Genomic DNA, 23,877 nt, shown 5'->3' with positions numbered 1-23,877 from the left:
TATGATAGGTCACTAGATTTCTTTTTTGAGGGAGGACTACTAAAAAATATTAGTTGGAAGCATCCATCTCAATCTAAAGTGGTTGCTACGGGTTTGGAAGGGTGAGGGTTGGTGCATATTGGAGGTGATGTTTTAGATCCTTGAATGCTTTTTATTGTGACTCATATTGGGAAATATTTTATTTAGATCCACCCTTGGTCTCTCAACTTAAGGGCCAAGTGATATGAGAGAACCCAAACATGAACTTTGAGTGGAAGCTATAGAGCTCCATTAGGTTTGTCAGGGTTAGAAAAAATTGAATGAATTGGATCTTGGCTATGTCCACATGCACATGATGTTCATCCATGGTGTATCAAAACATTACATTCTCTGCATGCCAAATGAGCATTTATCTAGATTGACATGCAATTTGTGTTGTCATAGAATGCTCAGGTCCCATTGAATGTGCTAGAAATGTTCTACTCAAGTTCTAATAACAATGAGGATGTCATCAAATTGTACAACCATAAAATGGTTTGTGAATGGTCCCAGGATATCATTTCTCATCCTCATTAATGGTTCTTGCATACATCGATTTGTTTAATTGGAACGTGGGCATATCTTGACTTGATAACAATCTTAATAAATAACTTGGCACCTTTAGGCTAATCACAAAGATCACCAATTTGAGGGATTGAACATTTGTTCTTGATGATTTATAATCAATATAGAGTCTACATGTCCCATCCTTCTTCTACACGAACACAATTGGACTCTCACAATGTGAGGAAATTTATTGAATGCATCCATTTCTGATGATCTCATGAATTTTACATTTTATTTTCTCATTCTCAAAGAGAGAGAATTTACATATTGGTCCAATAGGTAAAGGAGAACTAGGTATCAAGTCAATTAAGTGTTTGAACTGGCATTTTAGAAGCACCACCTTAGAAGGAGAAAATATGTCTTTATATGTATCCACAATCTTGTCTACCTACTTCTATTGTGTTGAGAGACCCTCTATCGAGGTTTCAAGAGTTGTAGTGACCTTCCTTTGACCTTTTGAATGAACCATGACTAGGAGAAATTTTGCAGTTTGAGAGATTACCTTTTAGCATTGTTTTTCTAAGATCAATAAAATTTAAGTAGTCAGAACTACCTCTGGTACCCTGTAGACCTGACCTCCTAAAGTAACAATTATACTATGTGGACAAAACTCATAAACATGATGATGTTTCCTAATATGAGGTTTTCCTAAAAAAAATCACAAACTTTAACTGGATCAATATATCATAGTACCTTATCTTTGAAGGGATTAATGTCATAGGAAAAGTGGAATTAATAGCTAACACATATGTCTCATCCATGTCTCAGTCAAAGAATGGTGTATTTTTAGGGGTGTGGCACTGTCGACAACTTTAGTCTCTTGATTGCCTCTTCTAAGACTAGGTTATTTTGGTCCCCACTATCAAGAATGATACGTATGGGGTGCCCCTTCACCCACGTCTATGAATGGAAGAGGGTCTCCCCCTTTTTAGGCTCCTTTGGATGTTCTAGTCGAATCATTACATTTGTGATGGTCAGAATACATTCTGCATTGATGATATGTTTTCCCTTATCCTATTCTAAATCAAAACCAGAGCAAGATTATGTTTATTTTTCTTTAATATCTACAAATAATTATTGTTTCAAGCAACATTCATTGGTGTTTCTCCAGGGGATTTTTTTAGACCTCAAACCACTTTGCAGTGCCCGTGATTGAATTCCCATTACCCTTCTTTTCCTATGACTTGAGCTAATTTTCTTGAGGATGGGTATCCTTTCTCTATCCCTTATTTTGTGAGTTTGGGCCTCCTTTTTTATGTTTATGTTGCAATGGAATTCCAGAACCAAACTGTCACTTATTCCACTGCTTTAATTTCTACTCAATTTGGATAGCATATAGATAAGTGACTCCTAGTGAGGAGATGTCCAAGAAATCCATCCCTATATTTGATGTACCTGTGAATGTGGTATTGATAAGTCATGGTATTGACCCATGGCATTGCAACAAAGCCTATTTTTTACAAGTTAATTATATCCACGATAAAGTGGGAATGGATATCCATGGTTAAGAATGTTGTATTGTTATAAACTAGCCTAGATCCAACTTAACCCCTGATCAATCAAGTGCCCAGAGGGATCCAATCTCTCGAGGTGCAAACTTTCTTTTGAGTGTGAAACTTGAGGAAATTATTGCACCTCCTTTCCTCAAGATATTTGATCCATCTCTACGATTTATAGATCCAGGGTTAAGATGGATCTACGATATTATATAATACTATATAATATGTATATTTGTATCTATGTGTCTCTTTCTTATTCCCTCTCTCTGTCTCAACCCCCGAACATACATATTCTCTCTCTATATCTATCTATCTCTCCCTCCCTCCCTGTTTCTCTCTTCCCCTTATCTCTCTCTCTGTCTCTTCCCCTTCTCTACCTCTATCTTCCCTCCTACCCTCCTCTCTTACTCTCTCTGCATTGCTCCCTTGTCACTCCCTCTTTCTCCCCCTCCAGGTCCAACTCTCTATCCTTTTCTCTTTTGAGTCCTCTCTCTCTTACTTCCTCTCTCTCCCTTTCTCTCCCACCTCCCTCTATCTCTTCCCCCATCTCTCCCTCTCCCTCTTCCCCCAAACTATGTTACTATCTCCCTCCCTCTCTCCTTCTATTTTCCCTCCATCTTTGCGTCTCCCTCTATCTCTCTTCCCCTTCTCTCCCTATCTCTCTCTATCTCCAACTTTGCCACTATCTCCCTCCCTCTCTCCATATTTCTCTCCCCTCCATCTTTGTGTCTCCCTCTCCCTCTTCCCCTTATCTCCCAATCCCTCTCATCTCCTCTTCTTTGTCTTCCCTCCTCTCCTCTCTCCCTCTCTTTCTCTCTCCATTTCTCCCTTGTCACTCCCTCTCTCTCTTAAATTTGATCCAATTGTATTATGTTTAAGAAAGTATATAAATTAAAAAAAACTTAATTGGTTGTAAAATATTGAACCTATATTTGGGATCAATCATGTCAACTAAAATACCATAGTGAAAAGATCAAAAATATCCTGCACTCTCTTTCCTCTATTATTGTTAGTCACTTTTCTTGCTCTTATTACTTAGATCCTTAGTTAAGTTGTTCTTAATAAAAAAGCGTATTCACAAGTTCATAAAATATATGGTTAAGAATCTTTTTCATATTGTTACAAAATAATTTTATTGTGAAATAAGTTATGTTTTTTGGGCATGTGGTATTGATAACCCATGGTATTGTAACAAAGCCTATTTACAAGTTAATAGTATCCATGGTTAAGAATATTTTGATACTGTTATAAAATATTTTGATTCTGAAATAAGTTATGTTTTTTGGGCATGTGGTATTGATAAGCCATATTATTGACCATGGTATTTTAACAAAGAATATTTATAAGTTAATAATATAAGTGGTAAAGTGGGAGTGAATATCAATGGGTAAGAATATTTTCATACTCATATAAAATATTTTGATTCTGAAATAAGTTATGTTTTTTGGGTATGTGGTATTGATAAGCCATATTATTGACCCATGGTATTTTAATAAATAATATTTATAAGTTAATAATATAAGTGGTAAAGTGGGAGTAAAGATCAATGGGTAAGAATATTTTCATACTAATATAAAATATTTTGATTGTGAAATAAGTTATGTTTTTGGGGCATGTGGTATTGATAAGCCATGGTATTGACAAAGCCTATTTTTTACAATTAAATAATATCCATGATAAAGTGGGGATGGATATCCATGGTTAGGAATCTTGTATTGTTATAAACCAACCTAGATCCATCTTAGACCCATCTATCAAGCGCCCAGAGGGGTCCAATCTCTTGAGGCGAAAACCTTTTTTTGAGTTTAAAACTTGAGGAAATGATTGCATCTCCTTCCCTCAAGAGGTTTGATCCTCCAATCTCTCGTGGTGCAAACCTTTTTTTTGAGTTTAAAACTTGAGGAAATGATTGCATCTGCTTTCCTCAAGAGATTTGATCCATCTAGACACTTTATAGATCCAAGGTTAACATGGATCTACGTTGGTGATATAATATTATATAATATGTATATTTGTAACTATGTGTCTCTTTCTTATTCCCTCTCTCTATCTCACCCCCCAAATATACACATTCTCTCTCTATATCTATCTATCTCTCCCTCCCTCTTTCTTTCTTCCCCTTCTTTCTCTCTAACTCTCTCTTCCCTCCTACCCTCCTCTCTTACTCTCTCTCCATTGCTCCCTTGTCTTTACCTCTCTCTCGCCCTCCAATTCAAACTCTCTGTCCTTTTCTCTCTTGAGTCTTCTCACTCTTACTTCCTCTCTCTCCCTTTCTCTCCCACCTCCCTCTATCTCTTCCCCCATCTCTCTCTCTCTCTTTCTCTCTCTCTCTCTTTCCCTAAACCATGTCACTATCTCCCTCCCTCTCTCCTTCTATCTTTGCCCTCCATCTTTGTGTCTCCCTCTATCTCTCTTCCCCTTCTCTCTCCCTCTCTCTCTCTCTCTCTCTCTCTCCAACTTTGCCACTATCTCCCTCCCTGTCTCCATCTTTCTCTCCCCTCCTTCTTTGTGTCTCCCTCTCTCTCTTCCCCTTCTCTCCCTCTCTCTCTCCTCTCCTTTGTCTTCCCCCTCTCCTCTCTCCCTCACTCTCTCTCCATTTCTCCCTTGTCACTCCCTCTCTCTCTTAAATTTGATTCCATTGTATTGTGTTTAAGAAAGTATATAAATTAAAAAAAACTTAATTGGTTGTAAAATATTGAACCTATATTTGGGATCAATCATGTCAACTAAAATACCATAATGAAAAACTTTAAAAAATCATGCTCTCTTTCTTCTATTATTGTTAGTCACTTTTCTTTCTCTCATTAATTAGATCCTTAGTTAAGATGGATCTATACTGGTTCTTAATAACAAAGCCTATTCACAAGTTCATAATCTCAATGGCAAAGTGAAAGTGAGTATCTATGGTTAAGAATATTTTCATATTGTTTTAAAATGCTTTGACTGTGAAATAAGTTATGTCTTTTGGGTATGTGGTATTGATAACCCATGGTATTGTAATGATGCATATTTACAAGTTAATAGTATCCATGGTAAAGTGGGGGTGAATATCCATGGTTAAGAATATTTTCATACTGTTATAAAATATTTTGATTGTGAAATAAACTATGTTTTTTGGGCATGTGGTATTGATAAGCCATGGTATTGTAACAAAACCTATATTTTACAAGTTAATAATATCCACGGTAATGTGGGGATGAATATCCATGGTTAAGAATATTGTATTGCTATAAAATATTTTGGTTGTGAAATAAGTTTGGTTTGAGGGCATGTGGTATTAGTAAGCCATGGTACTGGCCCATGCATGGTTAAGAATATTGTATTGTTATAAAATATTTTGGTTGTGAAATAAGTTTGGTTTGAGGGCATGTGGTATTAGTAAGCCATGGTACTGGCCCATGGCATTATAACAAAGTCTATTCACTAGTTAATAACAAAATCAAAATATAACAAATTGAATTTTATTATTTTTATTATTAATTGAGACAACATTTAAATTGAATGTTTACTTTTAACTTTTTATTTATTACTTTTAACTTCATGTTTATTATTTTTAACTTTTTATTATTATTTGAGATAATATTTAAATGTTTACACTCTTATCTCCGGATATCACTTTTAACTCTTTTTTTTTTAATTCGGCCAACATTTAAAATTGTTTACATACTTAAACTACATCTACATATCTATATTGGGTTGTAGAGCGCATATTTTGGTTGTGAAATAAGTTATGGTTTTCTGGCATGTGGTATTAATAAGCCATGGTATTGGCCCATGACATTATAGCAAAGCCTATTCACAAGCTAATAACAAAATCAAAATATAACAAATTGAATTTTATTATTTTTATTACTTTTACATTTTATTATTAATTGAGCCAACATTTAAATGTTTACACTTATTACTTTTAACTTTTTATTTATTACTTTTAACTTCTTCTTTATTACTTTTAATTTTTTATTATTTGAGATAACATTTAAATGTTTACACTCATATTCTCGGTATCAATTTTAACTCTTTTATATTTTATTTCTTAATTGGGCCCATATTTCAAATTTTTTACATACTGACATTAGATCTACAAGGCTTCATTACATGGGATACCATGGACAGAAAACTATCAGTACACAATACCATGTGCCCAAAAACCATCATCCATCTATTTTAGAGTATAAAAAGAGGTACCACTACTCCTAGGGTCATTTCCATTTGCATGTATTCTTGAATTACTTTCAAGAAGTCCACCAAAACTAATTTTGCAGCGGCATTTTTTTAAGCGAAACTCTCACTACCTTTATTTTCCTCTATGTTCATGCAGATCCCAACCTCTAAGTCAAACGTTTCTGAGGCTCTAATATGTGCTAGTAGGCTATGTATTAGGCTATGTATTGCTCTAAGCATGAGTGTCACATTATATCTTCAAATAAAGAAATTGATAATAATCCAATGCATAAAAAAATTAGAGCAGTTGCAGCAGACCCCGCGTTGGGCATTTCATCGTTGTGGTTTGTTATCTGGTTGTGTTGTGTTGTCTGTAATTAATTATATAGAAAAATGAATCCTGGACGGTCAGGGAGTAGGTTTTCTGTGGGTTCTGGTTCAGGAAAACGAATTGATGCGTTGGGTCGATGTCTGTCATCGGTTTTGTGGCATAGGGCGGTTGAACTGAAATTGAACATTCGAAGTGATGGATATGTGGCCCTCAAAGATTTACTCAAACTGAAAATGACAACTCGTGCAGGAATTCCTCTTCACTCTCACACTGTTGATGATTTCAGAGAGGTAGTTAGGAGGGATAACAAGCAGCGCTTTAGTTTGCTGAAACAAAATAACGAGTTTTTACAATTCCTTGTGAATATATAAATTCAAGATTGTACAAGGATTGATAAATTATCACATCTATCTGCTATTATATGTGGAATACTAAATGTAAGTTACATATATGATATTGTGGAATACTTAATGTAAGTTACCTATATGATATAGTGATGAAAATAATACCTAGTCCAGTTGAAGATATAAACCGTTACATTTCTTATTTGGAAACTCATACCTGACCATCCAAAATTCCTCATGGTTGGCTTATTGATATAGTATAAATTTAAATAGATACAAATAATATGGCATACTAGAGGATAACATAAACATAATTTCTAGGAAATACTCTTGGTTGGTAACATAATTTCCAGGAAATACTGTTAGAAAGGAGAGTCATGCTCATGCATCTAGTCAGGTTGAAGATGGATTGATATCCACATTAATGTTAACAGTCAGTTTTTTTTCTTTTTCTTTTAAATCCAGTCAGGTCTGAGATGGATTGAGAGAAATGCCTAGGTCCTTACTATGGTCGCCCCTTCTCATTTAAGTTTATTTTTATTTTTTACTCTTCCCTAGTGCCAAATTCTTTTGTAAAATGCATCTCAAAGTGATCAGTGAAGCTTTAAAGTAGAGATGTGTGTTTGAAGTGTCCAATAAAATCGTGCCATAGATCACTTATTATGGTCTATATTATGATACATCCCATGGCAGAACTCAAATTCATCCCATAATCACAAGACCTTTTGTTATATGCTTCACACTTTAATATGTATGCTTTTAATCTTTTGCATTGTGAATTTACTACTCTAATCTAATAATAGTGTAGGTACTAAAAGAATATGTTGCCAAAGATTTTTCTTCAATTGGGATATGGGTTCAAAGTAGTAAGAAGCATGTTTATGGGACCTTAACTTGTGTGCATGCATTGAACATAGCACTTAAGTTGTTGAGAAATATAGCTTGAGGGAAGAACTTGGATTCATCCAATATTTAAATAAATACAAGTGAAAGTCAAATTTCCTATATTTTAGTAATCATAGAAATCTAAATGAAATACCCTAGAGATTTTAGAATATGAGTGAGTTAGATTTGTTCTAATCTTAGTCATACACCTCATTATTGAGATAAAGTGGGTGTTAGGCTTAAGAAGATAAGTTAATAATATTTGGGAGATTGGTTGCTAAGATTTGGGAAATTAGTTGCTAGGATTGAGGAGATTATATGTCTATCTCATTGTTATCTATGATTTGGTAGTTGTTTGATGATAAGAACACTAAGTAAAATCAAGATAAAGAAGATGATAATTAAGATAAGTAAAAATACATCACAAGCAATTATCAAAGTAAGAGAAATCACATAATCTAGGTTCCCTAGATTTCTCAACATGGTATTAAAGCTAAGGTGACAAGATAAGGAAAGGAAGCTTGTGGAAGGACCATCAAAAGAAATATCAAAGGTCAAGGCATCAAAGAGGACATTGAACCATCAATAAAGGATACATAAGTGACAAGCAATCTAAACAAGTTGGACCATTCATCACATCTCAAAGAGAAGGATACCTCAAAGCCCTAGCTCATCCGAAGAAGAGTTCTACATGAAGCATTCTTGAGAAGCTCACACATTTTTCAATCATCATCACAAAGAAGATTTCAAGGATCCTACCTCCACTCAAAGAAGGACTACACATCGAAGCATCTCGAAGTCTCTACATCCAAGGGAAGATGGAAGAAACACTTCCATCATCCTCAAGGAATCTAGGTAATCTCCCTCTTCTTGATTCAAGGATCAATATCAAATCATACTTGAAGGAATACATCTTCATCAAGAAGAAATATTCTATTATCAACATCATCAATAAAGGCATCAAGTTGAATATTTCATCATTTAGGAGTATCTTCACTTGACAAGTAAGTATATTTATATCTATGTTTGAATCTATCAAAATGACTTCATTTTGCAAGGAGAGCAAACAATTGGTTGGGTCATCAAACTTTTTTGCATGGAAGAAGAGGACAAATTTGATCCTCAGAGAAAATGAAATCGTTGGGCATGTTAAGGGTTCAATCACTAAACCTCCAAAGTAAGAAGCTCAAGCTCTAGATAAGTATATGAAAGGAGAAATAAGGGATCAAAAGATCCTTATAGAATCCATCAAGGATCCCCTCATATCTTATGTAGCAAAGTTGGAGACATCAAAAGAAATCTATGAGAAGTTAGTAGAATTATTCTCCAAAAGCACCTCTGGAGAAGTCATATCTTTGAGAACCAATCTATATAATAAGAAGGTATTAAAGAAAGAAAGGATATATGCCTCATATATTATGACGGTGTGAGAAATAAGAGACCAACTCCAAGTGTCGGGGGAAATAATGTCCGATAAAGAAATGACCACTGTGGTGCTCAATGCACTACTTGATGGATGGGGAAACTTTGTATCAAGAATATATGGAAAGAAGGAAGCCACCCCATTTAGTGAACTTTGGTCATTGTGTAAGATTTAAGAAACCAGGTTGAAGGCAAAAAGTGATTTAGGACCAAGCGAACAAGTTCAAGCATTCGCTTCCATGGCTAGAAGAAAAGGAAAGTTTGGAAAATTTGGTCCTTACAAAAAAAAGAAGATTGATATGTCAAAGATCCAATGCCATGGTTGTCAAGAATATGGACATTGCAAGAGAGAGTGTCTGAAACTCACGAGGTACAATAATAATAGGAAAGAAAGAAATGAAGCCCATATCACTGAAGAAGTGGAAGAACCTCAGAAGAAAAAATAAAAGATAGAAATCATGGTAGAAATCATTGTAAGCAAGATAGGATGCATTATATTAGGAGGTTACATCATTATAGAAGATTGAAAGGATACCTGAAATAGAAGTCTACATGGATGTAAAAATCATAAAAAAAAGGAAGTACCTCTTGGGATCCTCATTGAAAGCATAAATAGTATGCAAGAAGAAATTCATCTGGCATGGTAAAAAGAAATCATCATACATCATCATCATTAGGAAGGAGCATTTGCAGAATGAGGATAATTAATATCCTCCGTTGGAATATTAATTAGAAGGTTCACCTCTCTTGGAAGAAGCAAGTGTCTCGCTAAGAATTCCACCTTGTATGGGATTCATTGATTAGAAGGATGATGGTATGATGACAAAGGAATGCCACACTTTCAAGCAAGGAAAGGAAGTTGTCGAAGGAAGTATAGATGACCAAAAAAAAAGAGGTATGTATATGTTTTATAGGTTAATTCATGTCATCATATAGTTACATATAGCATGGGTAATTATTCTACCTCATGAGCATGATCAGATGAAAGGGGTCTCTTTCTTTGGAAAGATGCCTTGTTCACATATTAAAAATATGAAATCAACATAATATGTCCTCATATGGAACATGAGGTGGTTGACAAAGATGAAAGAACTATGGATGGGAGTTCCTAGGTAACAATATGTGAAATAAGATATCGTGAAAGATGCAACTATAATCACGTAAGAAAACATAAGAAATCATCATCTCATGACTAGAAGAATTAGCTATGAAATTTCCATAAAGAAGGTATGAAGACCCTGATAAGGTCTATAAAGAAAGGAGACCCTTGACATTGAATGTCTTGGAGATGTATTTATGAATATGCAGGATGTTGATGTTGCAAGAAAGAAAATGTCATGATAAAAGTCCATCATAAAAGGTAACTTTGATTTGATATCCATTTTTTATTTTTTAACAACATCTAGTTGGGTTGATACAAGGATACCAAAAGAGAGTGTTAGATGTCACCTATAACTAGTACTCATGGGAATGGATGGAAGATCCTAAAAATAACATGACTTGGAAGAAGTAGTCGAATGAAGACAAGCAATATGTGGACTAGAAGATCACTTTCCGATGAAAAGAAGGATGACATGGATTATATGGTTCATGAAGGAAAGTGATGGATGGTTGATTCCCTACGAAAGATGAAGGCGCCATGATGAATATGATGTAGTTCATGACATCTAAAGGAGGATCCCTACAAGTAGCTAATAGTACCATGATCTCCATCGAAAAGTTGTAAGTTGTTGTTGGTAACAAGTCCCTAGTTAAGAGGGAGCTTGGACAAGTCGCTAGATAAGAGGGAGATTAGGTATATTCCTTTTCCAAGAATGAGAATATCTTCCTAGTTGAGAGGGGAAGATAGACACATCATTCTTGTCTTCATATTGTGAATAAAGAATGGAGGATTAGGTAAGCATCTGAGACTAATTCTTATACTCTTTGAGGATGAAGTAGGGAATCCAAGATAAGATTAGTCGAAGAGGAAATTCCTTGAGGATATGTTATTCCAAGATAGGAATTGTCATAAAAGTACATACCCTATGAACACCCCGGTGGAGTATGTGCCTTGAGAGACAATGATGATGGTGTCTCTCAGTCATTGGTCTCACCATCATTGTACTTTGATCTTGTGGAGAGATAGAGTTGTTAGTTAAGGCCTTGTTACGTGACAATGATGATTGGCATGATAAGATGAAAGGAGATAAGCTGAAATGATAGCTTATAAGATGGCTTACCAATACGACTCTTCTTATGAGAATTATCCAAATTGAGAATGTCTAAGTACCTTGAATGGGTTATGAATACCTCCCTAGTTGAGAGGGAGTGTTGAAAGATGTAACTAGGTTTCATCTTCATAATAACATATGTAATCACGACTCTATGTATTTATTGTAAAGAGAAAAATGAATTTATTATTGTTATTCTTGAGGCATGGCTTTCATGCTAAAGGGAAATTTATTTTAGATCAAACACCCATTTAGTGCTTCTAGGGCTTAGCATTTAGTCTACAAGTCAAATGAGTCATTATCATGTATTGAAGACCCATTTGGGGATATTACATATTGTAAAGAAAATTTATTTGAGTCGAAGTAGAGTCAAAAGACCCTCCAAGACCTCATCATTATGCTACAACAAGCTAACCTTCAAAAGGGACAAGTTAGCTTTCAAAAAGGACAAGTCAGCCTTCAAAAGGGATAAGCTGACCTATCTAGAAGGACATATAAGCCTATTAAGGGACACAAGGAAGCCTATATAAAGGAGAACTCGACATCATTCAAGGTGGTGATCCCTAGTATTGAACCAAGAGTGATGCAACTCCCAAGGGCTCCTCAATTCTATTTATCAACCCGGGGTTCATGCAACTTCGAGGTGACATTACTATATGCACAGTAGATGGTATTCTACTCATGCCTCCCTCAACTAGGACATTTGATCCATAGTGCTCCAAGGCCATTCTTCTTTCTGAATTAGAAGGAAAGCTAGCTAATGACAATGCAAATTAGAAGCTACCTCTAATGATAAAAAGGAAAATGTTTATTGAACTTTAACTTTAACTACTTGCAAAAATGGAACTACATTATCTTCCAATCAACCATCTAGCTACCAAATATACTTGTAGATAGGAAGCTAGCCTACCAAGTCATAACTCAATATTCCATGCATCATCTATCTAGCTCACACTTGCATATAAATCAATGTTCTATTTGTGCCAAATCTGTGATAAAGAAACTAATTCTACTCTATTTTGTAGTGAAGGAAAAGGAGGGTTTGGAGTGGCCTAGGTGCTGCTCTTGATCATGGAGCCCTAGTAGGGGGTCAACTTATTTCTCAAATAAGTCCAGATTCTAGCAAAGGTCAAAATAGGTTGCTATAGGTGCCCTGTATTGCTACAGGAAGGCCTGTAATGCTACAGGAATGTTGTCGAGAAGGTTTAGGAGGTAGTAATGATGGGTTCAAGGGATGGAAAGGTGGATAGAGTTTGAGATAAATGGGTGAAATGTGGCCAAAACTCCTAGCCAAGATCAGAGTCTCTCAAAAGGCTATTTTTAACTAGGAGAGATGCTCACGATGATCTAAGAGAATGATCTCAAGAACATAACTTTGAAGAAAAAATTTGGGGTTCATAAAAGAGGGTGAGGAGGTCCAATATGGGGGTGGTGAAAGCCCTATTTCCTGTAGATCCAAAAAACCCTGCAACATCACATGCATATACAATTTTATCATTGACAAAATGAAACAACTAATAGAGGAAAATATGAGGTGAATTTAAATTCCATCTAATCTATGCCAAAAACTCTTATCTAGTCAATAAATAAACTCCTAAGCTACAGTAAGCACATGCAACAAGATGAGTAACATATACCTTCTTCAAAGAAATCATAAACATAGTATTTTTGGACTGTGATTGTAGATCCTTCCATTCATGCTCCCATGCGAGAGATGTGGTGGAGGTTGCAATCACAAGATTTTGATGGGTTATTTTCTAATGAAATGTAAGGAACTAATAAGAAATCTGAACTAGAAAGAGATACCAATAAACAAGAGGGACCTAATCCATTAGGGTTGGGCCCAAACCCAAGAGCCTCAGCCCTCTAGAACTAACTCAGTGATGAACCAATAAGAAAATTCTCATTATCATTGCATCAATGTAAAATACATCACATAACCAGTCAAAAATAACAGTGCCAAGTGCTTGAGCTCGATAGCTACCTAGCTAGAAAAAAAGTTTGAATCCTAATGAGCTCTTTTACATGTTTATTTATACAAGAGCGTAGATACTAGCAGCTCCCTAGAAAATAGGAATTTTTGTCTCCCATAACTTGAGAAGGGTGGATCTTGATCTTCATTAACTAGACTTGCTTGGCTACCAATGACCTCGAGTTGATGAGAGAGAGTGTGGTGTTCTTGGGCTGATTGAAGGAGTTAAGGTGGTGGAAAACTTGCTAGAACCTCTCCCTGTCGTCTACTCCGAACCGCTTCATGGAAATTATCTAAAAAATGCTCCATTTCCTGCAATTAAACCATATTAGGCCACATGACATAGCAAAACATCTTTTACCCCTCTCACTAAGCATAATATAACAAAAATTGTAAATAAATGTGAGAAAGAGATAGTTCTAAAGCTGGAGGATGGAATTATGACCCTTATGATGTACCTATTGATGAGCCTCATCATAACCACCTAATGAAATGGTTACTCATCCTTTGAGAAACTCAGTCATCTATGTCCATTTATTTCATGGCCTTGGTGGCTTCCGTGGCATCCCAAGGTTCCTTAGATGGTGTGCCTTCTTAGGGATAGAAACTTTCATTCTTTTCTATCTTTGTCAACTCCTTCTACTCCTCTTCTTCATTTCAGAGCAAGGGTGGACTGACCTTTAGTCCTATCCACTTAACTTTTAATATTTGCACGATTCTCTTTTACAAGGGTGTCCTCTCTAGTGCATTCCTCAGCCTTTCAGGAGAGTGATATTCTTTGATCTGGAGGCTGTGGGGTAAGGCATCCCATCTCCCCTAGAATCCTTATTGGGTTTTTGTTCCCAACAACGTGTTGACGGTGCTGGACCCACCAACATGTCAGGGGATCCCCCCAGTAAAAAGTCCCAACTAGACCTCAGACTGTTTGGAGTAGGCATCCCAATAGTGGGTAGTAAAGCTATGCCTTGACTGTGATGGCGCACAGAGGTAAGCAAGATATCGTTGTTGGAAGCAAGTTTGTGACCTTGCAGCAAGTCAAAAGAGATGCATGTGGAGGTTCTAATAGATGGAGGGGGATAGAAGTGTGTCCCTTAGAAGTCTGTAATAGTATGCAATCTAAAAGGAACACATGAGCTGAAAGACGTCATGAACTGGATAGCAGGATAGTCGACAATCCAAAGTGATGAGTTAAACCAACAACACGCTTCAATAAGATTCATAAAATCACATAAAAAATAGTCCATACTTAAATTCGTAAGTTAAAACTACATACATTGCTAAATTAACCAGAATAGTAGAACTACAATAACAACACATGCTTGAAACATGTTGCCTCTGATATATTATATATAAAGTGGAAGTTCCATCCATACATACAACCATGATAGCCACTATCCCTAATAGTGGAACATTATAGTCAATGCCGCATGCTCCTCCAAAGATATGTACTCACTCTGCATTGTGGAGAATCCATGACTCGTCTAATAGTCTCCAAGCCCCCTTTAAGTAATGCCTAGGAAAATCTTGGCTTCCAAAATCATGCTCTATGATTTATGAGGTTCTATTTATAACAAAGGGTGGGGTGACACTTGACATTCCCCTTTGTGACTCTTGGACTACCCTCATGACTCTTCAACTTCATTACATAACTCTTTACATTACATATGATTGTTTGCATTCCACTAATGACACTTGAATTTCACGTTGCATCATGTTTACAAAATACATTTTCCACATATACCCATGTGGGGAAATAAACAGGCTTGAGTCAACCAGACAAGACAACAGTAGGACTCAGACGACTATGGAAAGACCATCTCATCAACATCCTCTCTGTGATCCTCAGTGACGAACTGCTGCCATGATTTGTAGTGCACAATTGTGTCAGCGTACTCTTTGATGATGTCTTTTTGGAAACGAAATCTTGCCTCCATTGCTTCTGAGTATATTGATTTGGAACCTCTGTTCAACTCACCCTGTAACATGTGCATCTTAGTCTTGAGCTAAGTCGGACTGACAATTCACATCACATGTTATCTATGCTAACTTGCAAATCTATGTTGGTGGTCGTGAGCATCAACTAATCAAAGTACACGTTAAGCTCCAGTCTGACTTGGTTCTTCTCTTTGGCATCTGTGAGCATACCAATCAAAGGGGTGTCGTACTTTCTAAACACGACATCCAAACCCCTGAACGATCGTGCATACGAAGTGTCAACATTGGTGATGAGCGGCGGGAGTTCCTCATAGTTCTGAATCAGACTTTGGATGTGTTCTTTGTCCAAATCTACCTGTGCCTTCATCATCTTGTGCAAGTGAAGCGGGGCTCCCTTGTACCTCATTGTCCACGTCTGTACATGATCAACTGAGCATGTATATATGTGAGTGTTCGAGCTATCTTGATGCAGTGCTGCTAATGACCATGTAGATGGAAAAATTCCTTATGCATGGTGACAAACCTGTCATATAGCCTTCACGTGATTATCTCAAGAGTTGATACTTCAACAAGTATCGCTTTCTTTCTCTTTCCTCTGGTGGATCCTATTGATTATTCCTCTCTCTGACTGGTTGCTTGCAACTCCTTAGCCATGCGTTCATTTTCCGCTATCAAGAACTTCACACTTGAGCTCGTGGCTTCGGCATAAGCCTTTGTAGCATTGACCAAGGAAGCTTGATTTCTACATACATCTGACACAATCACCCGTTCTTCAAAGTGTGCAGGTGATGCATGCTCATTTGGGTTGTGCGCTCTACGTCCTTGTACAACTCTGTGTTGTGACTCATCAAAGGTTATGTTGTACACATCTATTCTTGGATTATCCTCAAGGAGAATGGTATCCCCTTGTTCACTTGGGACTTTCTCTACTTCTGGAGCTGGTGAAGCTTACGGGGTTACCTCGGTTACTTTTGGCATGAGGTTGGTGTCTTGATCCTGTTCCGACTGCTCCATTTCCATGTCCATCTGTTTTACTATCAGTTTGTCCTGCAGAGAAAGTTCTTGTTCAAGTGGCTTCTTACCGTATTCCTTGTCTACTGCTGGTTTAAAGTATTCAACCTATATCGGCATGGTTTGTGCTATCCGTGTGTCTTGTACTTCCTCCTGTTCATGTTCATGTTGCACTTCCTTCTCTCTTTTGCGCAACTCTTATTCTTCTTTGAGCTTCTGCTCTACTTCCTACAACTTCCTCTCTTCTTCTTCTAGTATTTGCTTCTCCCTCTTTCTTTGCACTACTCTCCTATCACGTTGTCACCTCTTTGCATCTATCTCCAAATATACTCTTTCCACAAGTGGGTCTTCCTTAAACTTTTATCTTTGCTCTATCTCTATTTTTTTGGTAATCTTCCTCTTGCCTTTGTCTTGCACAGGTTTGATACTTGCTGTTGTTGTTGTTGTTTCTCCCTATGGTGTTGCTTCCTTGAGTGCTGCTAGCCACTCTACAGCCATGTTGACCGGTTCATTAAGCCTAGAGGAGTTATAACAATATCTACACGGGTCTTCCTCTCACCAATGACACTCCCCGTGGATCCAAGAATAGTACACTCTCGCATAGTGGTCCCTGCATAATCCATGTGGATCATACAAATTGAAACTCTTTGTGCCGAACTTAAACTTCTTGAAGTCCTCGACCTCAGCATCCGCTTCTTTCAAACTTTGGATCATGTACAACCCAATTTGCAAAGGAAGCATATGTCATGGTGCCTTCTTCTTCCTGTGCAATCCAGCTGATAACCTTGTCGAGATGTCTTAAGAAACCTCCTGCATGACCAACTTGTCTGTGGCAAACCTTGGCAACACATGCAGAGCCTTCTCCACACTATACATCTTGATGAAGGTGTCATCGGGTGAGGCATACCAATCTACAATGTTCAAAAACACCTCCATTGTTTCCTAGGACATGCAAGGCAGATCTTGTTCAAAGATCATCATGTATAGAGGGGTGATGAAGTGGTCAGATAGTCTAGCCATGACTCCTCGGTAGCAACATTCTGAGAGAAACTTGCAATATACATTCAAAACATTATCTGAAGGTATCCATGCCCAACCCATTCGAGGAAACTGTTGACATGCACAAATTGCATCGAGCAGGTAGGTAGACATGAAGAATCTTACTTGTTGATCCTTGGGTGGACTCCAGGCATTGGATACATGCACTTTCATCTGGAGAGCCAACATTTCGGACCAGTTGAAAGGTTTTCCTTCACTTTCCAGCTGATCCAAAATAGCAATCCAACTTTGCAGGAAGGTCTCCGTACTCCCTTGGCCATACAAGCAACATGCAAAGATGACCAAGAATTGGTAAGCCTTCCTGAGTGTCTTCGTCTTGTATATCTAGTTGAGTGTCATCCTAAACTTTGATGGATCCCTTACCCAACAGTTCAAGAAGTCTCTTATATTCGTGTTTTTGTTGGGAGTGTAGAACGATGCATCCATCCTGCTCACCGATTGTGGCAAATGTTACATCTTCTGATAATCTTTTGTCCTGAAGGAAGCAAGCTCTACTCCACTGACACTACTTAGTATCATCGTCTCAATATCAGTATGTGAGACAATCCAGTGGATCACATCTGTGCACGGGAAGGTGGGATACCTACATGCAACCTTGTAAAATCATGTTGTATAATCTTGACTTATGAATATTGAAATAGACTTGTCAGTCCTCTAGATTCTCCCCAAAGCTACCTGTGAAAATATTGTTGATGTCTTTCCATGTGATCTTAAATTATTTCTCAATGAATAGGTGCGTGTCTATGTACATGGGTAAGGTCATACACCCTTGCTCAACCACATCTCTAGTACTGCTTTCAACTGCGTCTTTTGATCCATCTCTCTTAGGCCATGATATTTGTATTGCTGAGAACCTGCTCAAAAACTTGTGGTACCTAGAGACAGAGAAGACACTCATGGCAAGACAATGTCAACTAAAAGCATAAAGTAACTCGAGAATCAATCGGGCAAGATTGTGCAGCATTGGCTATAGGAGGCTGGGAGATTGTCAGTTGGAACTGCACATTGCGCAGTCTCAACTGCCAATGAGGCTCACTGCTGACTGGGACTCTGCAATGCGCAGTCCAATGAGGCTCATTGTTGACTAAAACTGTGCAATGAACAGATCAGTCAGGATAGGTTGCTGGCTAGAACTGCGCATTGCGCAACTCTAGTGGATAGGACTATGGCACTGCCTCCCAGGATTGCGCTGAACACAATTGGGATCCAGTGTGGGTAGCCTCTACACAATTCGTGGAGGCAAGGCAGAACCTTGACTACCAGGAATGCGTAGAGCATGCTGGTAGAAATAAGATCTGGGCCAAGACAGCCTGGATCTACCCAATGGAAACCTGAAAATGTGAAGGACAGAATGTGTGTGCAAAGCTTGTGCAAATATGAGCGAATAGACATGCATGCAATTCAAGCAAGTGCATAAATCAATCAAACGACAAAACCATGAAGCTCATGAAGAGAGTCGTTGCAACGATGATTGTCAATGCAGAAATAGTGTTATGAATGCAACATTATGAAAAGGTAATGCAAAACTTGAAACAACACTTCTACAAGTTAAAACACATTGAAATGCTAGCGGTCGTTCAACAAAAAAAGGGAAATAACACTCATACAAGCCAAAAAAACAATGCGAAAGAAAAAGTGGAAAAAGGCATGAAAAGCAAAACTTACTCGGAAAAGTTGTGCTGACTGTATTGAAGGTTCCTAGATGCGTCGGGAATGTTAGATCTCCAAGATTGAATGTGAAGAATGAGCTCTGAGGCATTGTTTAAATAGATTTGGTGAAATTAGGGTTTATGACATGCATGCCACAAATCTAGAAAAAGCGTCACTTGGCGGAAAGTTTCTAAACTCAACTTTGCATGTAATTCCTGATGCAAAAAATAGATCCCTAAAATCTAGGGATGCTTTTTCACTTTTTGCTTTTTATTTTTTCAGGAAAAGCTGCCCGTCATGCAAGGAAGGATTATGGATTTTTGGAGGGAATTGGGCAACCTATCGGCACATGCAATGGACAACCACTGAGGGAAAAATTTTGCGTTGTTTTTGCGCTGAGTGGCCCTGGTTAGCTGGCCTACTCTGCGCAATTTTCCAGAGCAATGTTGCTGGCCTGATCTGTGTATTTTTCAAGAGAAGTGTTGTTTTCGAGTTCTATACATTTCTGGAGAGCATTGCACTTGGCCTTGCCTACTCTACGCATTTCTATAAAGCAATGTCAGCTGGTATGCTCTACACAAATTTTCAGAGAAAGGTTGGCTATCCTACTTTGCACAATTTTTGAGTGCAGGGCAGCTATTGGGCTGCTCTACACAATTCCTGAGGGGAAGACCATTTTCCCTCTAGAATTGTGTAGTTTTTCCTGACAACCCATTGACCAGATGTGAACCAAGTTCTAGGTGAGCTTGTGGTTGACCGACAGGACAAGTAAGTGAACACAAGCTATTAAGTGACAGATAAAATCAAATAAACACAAGTACCTAATCAGTGCAGGATAACTGTTATTATTTCAAGGAGGGAGGTTCCAAAATGAAGTGAAGGAAAAATTTTGGAGGGTGGCTGTAGTCGCTACAACATTGGCGACACACTGGTAGAACTCCAGCTCTCTTTATGGACCTTGTTCATGAAAAGCAAGTCTAACTCCTCCTGAAGTATTGTTTGATTCTTTGATCATCATGGAGTCAACAATAGCTTGGTTGAAAGATATAGTCCCTACCATTATCTTGACCGGTCAACACACGTACCTAGCCAAGTCAACTGATTTGTTTCAATTGGGGATGAGGGGTATATTGGTGCACAAGTAATATAGATGTCAAAGTCTTAGTTCATCTCTAGTGTTGCTACGTTGCCAGCAGGCCTGGACAGTAACGCGACAGAGTCATGCGGGAACATAAGAATCACTCCGCTTCCAGTGGGCCTTGTCAGTACCCCGATGAAGTTACTTGCATCACCTCTCTACACAGGAAGCCTTTCTCTTCTTTCACCTTATTTTTTTCATTTTTCAAAGGACTCTGCATAGGCACTTATTTATTGTGGAAGTAGAAAAGGGATCCCGACTTATTGATAAAAGAAGAGGTTGTCCCTTGACATAATTATTTTATATATACCTCTGACACTACTTGTTAAGGTTTTACCCATCATCTTACTCTGCTTGACTAAGCTGACAAGGGTTAACCCAAAAGAACCGATTAGAGTAAGTGATACTAGTTAAAATGAAAGCGTTGTGTTTTCACCAAGACTCACTCTGAACGGAATGTATTTTCCATCAGGGTATCATCGAGTTAAGACAAAAAGCTCTTCATAAAGGGAGAGGAAAATAGTTAACCAAGTTTTGGTAGTTGTACAAGTCCTCTTATACTTTACCTTGACTATCTTAAGAGCCACACACAGTTTCATGCGAAACTAAACCTATGGGTGCAAAACAGGAAAACAACAAGAAAGAAAAGGACAAAAGTAGATGAAAGCAAAGAAATAAAGAAAAGTAAGCAAACAAAGTAAACAAAGCAAGCATGCAAACAAAGCAAAACAATAAAGTGACCACTACTCCTACTCCTAAACTAAACAATGCATGGGCCGCCTCACGTAAAGTGATATTTCCAATGCAACCATCATCGCATTGGTTGACCCATGTTGGTGAAGGTGTGGTTTACGAGAAAGATAAATGTGTAAACCAGCGAATAAGAAAAATATAATAGTGAAGACCATAATGCTCCAAGTATAAAAATCTCCCCAGAAAAGAAAAGAATAAAAATGCAAGATAAGCATTATGCATATGTATCATGGTTATGCATGACACTACGTGTAGACGATAAGCACATAAACTCTTTTGACCATGAAAAACTAGCAAACATAAGAAAGAAATACAACTTACGTTTAGCAAGAGTGCTCATTGTGTATGATTCCTCCAATGCATGGTCTATAGGATCATATGATTCAGGTGGATGATGTGAATTTTGTGAACTATAGTGATCTTTAGTGTAAACAAGAGAGCGATGAGGAGCCTTTGGTGTTTCAACATATTTCTAGTCAGAAGCGGAACCAAACTCAAGACAGTAAGGGTGTGACATAACCATCAGCTTGGGCTGAAGTGCCTCGACAACTTGTGGGGTTTCCACTTCATCAATAGATAGATCATCGAACATGGGTGGCTCAAAAATATCAATAGTGAATGAATCATCATCATGATCAAATGAAGGAGTAAAGAGATCACGACAACCACGATTAGAAAATTTGAAAAATTCATCGACATCCTCATGATCTGATGAATCGTACATAGGGATTGATGAGAAGCAAGAATGTTCACCCTCTGTGTTTACAGAAATGATAGATGAAATATTGAGTGGATTTACAAGGAAAGATGTGTCCTCTTCGCTATGCAATGACAGACTGACATCCGGTGTATTTTGTGAATGATCAGAAGTAGATGCATCTGGGAATGAATTCTCACGCGGAAAATTAACAATGGTAGAATCACCAAATATGTCAGGGAAAAGCAGATGAGGTGTAGACAGAAGGAGGTCATCCTTCATGCGGGTTCTTCTTCCAATTCCCATACATACTCATCATAAATGATAGCACAATTTGGCTGCTCAACACCAACTATGTTGACTACTTGATCCTCGTGAACAAAAAGTGTGGAGTTTGGAATGGGAGAACACTTCACAGTACAATCCAGAGGATAAATAGAATGTCAAGACGAAGGTTGAGGAAACGAGTCCACATGAAAACCAACAGTCTTGCAAGCCAAATATGCACAGAAAGCAAGAGCAAGTGGGGTGGGAGGATGAGACGATTCAACAGATGGGTGCGCACCTTCTCCCACCTCGCACTTTGGGGGCTAGGGATGTTTGATGGGATGAGTACGGATAGTCACTTGTGATAGTGACCTTGTCTGTATTATATTTGGTAGCTCTAACACTGAGGTATGTTGGGATGGGTTTGAATGATTCTAACACTTGTGAATTTTCATAAATGTGAAGAAGATAGTGAAATATATGTTGTCCAATATCTAAGTGAAGAAGAAGAAGATATGTTGTACAATAGCTAAGTGTGGAGTTTTGGTCCTCACAAATCATGCGGTTCAATCGAATAGGACTATATACAGTTGAGAGTTACTCCTTCAATTAACTATATATATATATATCTATCTATATATATATATATATATATATATATATATATATATTGGAACTTCTACAAATTATGATGATACGTCATCCAAATTTATGAAAGGTCGATATCCAAATTTGAGTTATGTATGATATGTCACCCTTGGGGCCACATCCAATCTCAATTTCACTTATAAATAAATAGAAATCTTATTATTTGGATACACATATGAAGAACTAGACAATCTATTTACTCAATCACATGACAAATACATAGTCGTGGCTTTGAGCAGTTGCAGCAGACCCCACATTGGGCATTTCATTGTTGTGGTTTGTTATTTGGTTGTGTTGTTTGTAATTAATTATATAGAAAAATGAATCTTGGAAGGTCAGGGAGTATGTTTTCTGTGGGTTCTGGTTCAGGAAATCGAATTGATGTGTTGGGTTGATGTCTGTCTTCGATTTTGTGACATAGGGCAGTTGAACTGAAATTGAACATTCGAAGTGATGGATACATGGCCCTCAAAGATTTACTCAAATTGAAAATGACAACTCATTCAGGAATTCCTCTTCACTCTCACACTGTTTATGATTTCAGAGAGGTAGTTAGGAGGGATACCAAGAAAATAATGAGTTTTTCATTAGAGCAAATCAAGGGCATAGCATGTAGGGTATAAATTCAGAAGAATTACTAAAACTTATACTATTATTTGAAGAACTTTTGTTTTGTTTACACGGTACACGCAACCATGGGCTTAAGCATATGCAAAGAAACCATGTCCACTTTTCACGAGGTTTACCAACAGACAATGGTGTAATTAGTGGAATGTGCAGTGATTGTGAAGTGATGATATATTTAGATGTAGGAAAGGATTTAGCAGATGGAATGAAGTTTTTTCTTCTTCTGGAAACGGAATGATTTTGACGGAGGGCTTCGATGGTGTTGTTCCACCTGAATACTTTGCCAAAATACAGAGAGTTGCACCAAAGAGAAATGAAAGGAACTAAAGCATGTTTCATTTCATTTCAAGTATCATGTCATTTTAGGTTGGATTATATTTATTTACTGTTATGATCGGGGTTCTTTTCCTCTTTTCCCTAATAAAGGTAGGTTTTGAATGTGTATTTATGTTTCAATATATTATGCAAACATGTAAATTTTGAATAACTTTATAAATGAGAGATTTGAGTGTGCTTCCTATATAACTATACACCATTTATCGTTATTTTTATTATTAAAATTTGTATTTCCTGCAAATATGGGTTATAATCTAGAGTTGGAGACGGCCCCAACCAAATGCGTCTTTCTCCAAAATTTATCTCTCTTAACAAAATCCAAAAAACTAAATGGAGTAACCAGA

General features: G+C 37.4%; 1 pseudogene; it reads left to right on the top strand.

The window, feature by feature from the left end:
- Positions 1–6,638: 6,638 nt before the first annotated feature.
- On the top strand, positions 6,639–23,524 carry LOC149160736 (uncharacterized; annotated as a pseudogene).
- The last annotated feature ends 353 nt before the right edge of the window (positions 23,525–23,877 follow it).

The sequence above is a fragment of the Pinus tabuliformis genome, chromosome 5_2 (genome assembly GCF_031772625.1).
Source record: "Pinus tabuliformis cultivar Carrire ecotype Pingquan chromosome 5_2, CPIR1, whole genome shotgun sequence".
Classification (NCBI taxonomy): domain Eukaryota; kingdom Viridiplantae; phylum Streptophyta; class Pinopsida; order Pinales; family Pinaceae; genus Pinus; species Pinus tabuliformis.
This window is presented reverse-complemented; position numbering and strand designations above follow the sequence as displayed.